Raw genomic sequence first — 4,944 nt, 5'->3', positions numbered from 1 at the left:
GCGCCCCTGCCCCCCTCTTCTGCAGCCGCTGCCGCGGGGTAGCTCCTCCTCCCCCCCCTCCCCTCTGGGCTGACAGGCGAGGCGAGTCTTCCAAATCCCCTCCCCACCTGTCCATTCGCTCCCAGCCCCTTGCCCCCACTGCTGAGACCCCCACACAAGAGCTGTGGCCCGACTGACGCGTTTCGGAGGACGGGCCCCAATCTTGATTAAGAGGGTCGGCACTGGAACTTAAATTAAGTTCCCACCCCACGCCTAGCCTACCTTAAGGTGCTGCAGAGATCTTTCATTCGCGGTCTAGGGTGGCAGCCACCACTTTCAAGGAATTAAAACAGAAGAGATTTTATTGGGCCTGGTTTGGTTTGGTTTTAGTTAGCTTGGAAATAAGGGAGCTTTTGCGCTGCCTGCGGAGCACTTTTGGCATAAACTGGAGAACGCCCATTCTTCTTTGAGCCACCTCTCTAAAAGGAAAGGACCAACTCGGCGCCTTTTTCAGGGCAGTGACCCTCAACGAGAGGCTGCGCGTTCTCAAATGATTTCTGAAGAAGAGGGTTTGTGTAGCTTGAGAATGTGCCTCGCAATGCACTCTAGGTTCATATCAAGGGGCACTTTACTGACGTCAGAAGCACAGAGGGCCAGCCCATATTCCCCGGTGCCTTTATCAAAAATGGGCACGGAGGGCTCAGGAAGATGCACCCGCATAAGGCTGAAAAGCCGGCTTTTCAACAGCACTGAAACTTGCTGGAGAGATGCCAGTGTTGGTGGGAGCTGGAATACTTCTGCCCCACTCAGTCAAGAGGTCTCTGCAGATTGGAGATAAAATAATTTTTTTGTTTTCTCGGGAAACGTGATAGGACAGACGGGAACTCGGGTCCATCTCATGTTACACCAAGAACACGTGTATTGGAGACGCCTCTTTCTTCATTAGGAGGAAGCCTCGCGTTCTGACTCTCGCAATGCAAGGGATTCTGTCACTCTTACATTCAAGGACTCTTGGGCCGTTTAGAGTTGAGAGTAGATTAAAACATTTGCTGTCCAGTTTAAGCAGACCATGCCCACAGAATCTGCTACAGGAGCTGAATCCCTCTATCCTGCTAAACCATAAGCAAGGATTTACAAGCCACACTCTCTGAGTCCACACAACATGCTAAGCCATAGCCAGATGAAAACCGCAGGAAGCCTTAGCACCCTGGTACATCCCTTTCTTTCCCCCAATCCATTCTCTGCTCCTCTCTATGGAACCAGTGTTGCCGATGGCTTTGGGCTTCGCCATTCTCATTTGTCAGCCTCTTGAAAATGCTGCTTTTTCCTGCTACCTGTGCACCCACTGGCACCCTCATTTCTTCATTATGTTAAATTTTTCAGGTTCCTAGCCCTCACGGGACCAAAGTGTGGGCTCTCTAGGGAGCACAAGTCCCAACAAATAGATATGTGCAAAAGCAGCAATGTGCCTTTTGCAGAATCAAATATGGAATTTAAATGGGTCGGTTTTTTCCCTTTTCCTCTCCATCCTATCCTGAAGCCACCCCTTTTAATTAAACGAATCTTTTTGGGTAATTAGTCATAGGACCTGACTGCTTGGGAGGGGGGGAGTCAGAAGGCTGTAAAAGTGTGGGATATGTGGGGAGGGAGAGTAGTGCCCCCCAAGTGTGGGAAAACAGAGATAAAATGTAAGCTTAAATTACTGTGTGCTCCCCACCAGTCTCTGGTGATAAGAGTCGGAGGGGGTGATTTTTCCCGCTCCCTTTCTGAATAAAAGTATAATGCCGGTGCTGCTCAGGATGTGGATTTCCTTGGGTGGAACCTGCAGTAAATCCCCTGAGATTCACAATGGATTGTAAAAATAACATCAAATGTTACCTTTTTCCGTAATACAAAACTACTGCTGTCTGGGATAGCTGTCATACTGAGCTTAATGTGAGGGCTGAACACTTGCCATGATCTTGAGAGGCATGGCAGGTTACCAGTGGGAGTATCTTATTCCTGTTTGGAGAATTCTGGTGGAATTACTCAGCTGGAAGAGACTCCAGGAGGTTCTGGCCAAAAGTTCTCAAGGCTTGATTTTCCTACACCTGCAAGGATGATCATGCAGGAATATGGAGATGATCCTGGGGGGGAAATGCTATTATGGCTAATATCTATTTGTAATCCAACCTTCAGCATTCTTTTCTAATTCTGTTTTTTTACAGATATCTAAACAATTTGCCACTGATGCATCTTGTGACAGTGAATTCCACAAGTTAATATTGCACTAGGTTAGCTTGTTCTATTTAGGTTTTTTTTAATATAGTTTTGTTTGAATTATATTCAGACTTTGGGGGGGTATCTTTCTTGCTTGTAGTTTTAATAAAATTAATAGAATTGTTATTTTTTAAATAAAAAACCTAGATAAGTCTATGCTGAATGTCTCATCACTCAGTTTTATTACCTGAACTGAACTCCACTTTTAGTAATATGATTGAAGCAAAGAGATGCTTTCTTCCTGCATTATGCATGACTTTATAACATTCCATCAGCCTTTTGTTCTTTTTTTAATATTTAATAATTCGACAAATGCAATCCAATATATAGAATTTTGCTCCTTTGGTTCCAAGATTACATTTCCTAAAGACAATAAAACAACATATTACGGTGTTATACAGCAACGGATAGCCCTTAGACTTTACAGGACTCCATTTCTCATTCTCCTTGACAGGCAAATGCACTGTTGGTAGCTGGAGATAAGCAACATTTGAAGCCACTGCGGCCATTCACATTTTGGCCATTCCTACAATATCTCTAATAATTGAACCTGCAAATCCTTTCTCCGGAAGGTGAGACCTACCTCTGAATAGACCTGGAGAGAATTGCACTGTTCACATCGTACCTGAACATATCTGGGCTTAGCCTAGGCATCAGGGCAAACTGCAAGGATGCAAACATCAGAAAATGTGGACCGTGACATCAGGATGCAACCCCCAGTCTTTTGGACTTGTGGAGTTTGCTGTAATGTAGTGACACGTGTTTTGTCATCTGCCTCCCCTGCTCAGGTCTATAGTGGTTCAGAATAATCTTCTAACCATTTGATGCATGCTTGCTTGCCCTTTTTTTGCCTTGTTGTGGTTCTTGTTAATTTTACCATAATGACATCACTGGTATATTTCCTTTTCTGTTTCCAGGAAAGATGGCATAGTCAGACATCTTCAGTATTTCACATTGCAAATGTTGCTACTTATTGCTATCAAGTAAGACTGTTATTAGTACTGAATTGGTATTCTATATTAAATGATTATGACTATTATGAAATGATTAAGACTAATGAATTTTGTACCAACTTTTTCAGGGATTACAAATTTTACTATTTTTTCCTTTGGTAACTTGTTGCTATAAGACCACCATATTAGACAAGTAGATAGCACATTTCAAATCATCCACAAATTGTCTGTTTTCATTAAAACTGCTGAGTCTTCTCTACTAGGTAGATATAGATGTAATGCAATTTTCTCTCAAATAAAAAGAAAGCAACAAATAATCTCTTTGCTTCCATATTTCAGTTGTATAAGTTTTTGCTTTGCCCATAGATCTTACCACATAACTCATCTTTTGCCTTGTTTCTCTTAAAATCAAATCTTTCCACTTTTACTAAATCTAGGATGTGGACATGTTTTACCATAAGTAACATATTTCTTCAAATGCTGCTTCAGTCTTAAGATACCACTGATTGTCTAGAGCAGACTTTCCCCATAATGTACTACGAATAAGTTAGATACTAAAAGATAAGTCTCTCTCAAGCTCAGTAGCCTTTTCCTTCCTTCCTTCCTTCCTTCCTTCCTTCCTTCCTTCCTTCCTTCCTTCCTTCCTTCTTTCTTTCTTTCTTTCTTTCTTTCTTTCTTTCTTTCTTTCTCCTAAACTATTTTGGCTCTTGAGCAATCTCTGTGGGCACATACAAATGCTCACATGTATACCCTTTTTTAGAAACAAATAAGTGCTTGGTGTATTCCCCTGAGGGGGAAAAATGCATGTGCGAAATGGTACCACTGGGAGCAAGAAGGAAGAAATTGTCACTCATCTTAGTTAACTATGTTTATTCAAGATGATGGATCCTAGGGCAAGCCACAACTATGAATGAGTTCATAATTGTTTAAAATTGGAAGGTTAATCAAAATAACAAACTATCAAAAGTACCATGCGGCTATTCTACCTTTCCTTCCTTGATAGAGTTGTCTGTCTATGCATGTGTGTCTGTGTGTATGTATCTTTTTTTTATCGTATCTAAAGAAGTAGTTAAAACACACACACACACACAAACACACACAACACCTGGGTTGTGCCAGTATGGATCCTGCCAATGAAGAAGCAGAGATAGCATTACCCAGCATCTCTTTCCCTTTCCACCAAGGCCATAAACATTTGAGGGAAATAAGCTTGTCATAATCAGCCAAACAATTAATTTTGTCCTTATCTCTTCTGGTGGTAATTTAGCATTTTCTATGCCCTCTCTCTCTTCCAAGGGAGAGAAGTGTATGGATCAAAGGTTAAAGAGTCCACACGTCAATCTAAAGTCAACAATTTGCTCTGCATGAGGAATCTTTCTAAACAGCAAGTAAAGGTCTTTATGTTTTGCTGGGAAACCTGGAGAGAAGGGGAAAAAAGATGGGCACCAAACATGTAAAATGTAGCAAAATTAATCAGCCTTAAGCTGGAGACTGAAAATATCTGCTAGGCCTACTCAATTTGTTGACTGTCTTGATGCATGTACTGAGTACCTATTCAAAATTATATTCATTTCTGGAATATTTTGTATATTATTCCATTCCCCCCAGACCCAACAGATTTTCTTCTGGCTCTTACTGGGTCTTTCCATGAAGAATCTTTTCTAAAATAGATTCTACTCTGTCCATTTTGCTCTTCTGTCAGAAGAATTCACAATCTTTTGCCATGAGCACCAACAGCCAACAGAAGCAAGCT

The sequence above is a fragment of the Candoia aspera genome, chromosome 1 (assembly GCF_035149785.1).
Source record: "Candoia aspera isolate rCanAsp1 chromosome 1, rCanAsp1.hap2, whole genome shotgun sequence".
Taxonomy (NCBI): Eukaryota; Metazoa; Chordata; class Lepidosauria; order Squamata; family Boidae; genus Candoia; species Candoia aspera.
Note: the sequence above shows the minus strand (reverse complement) of the source record.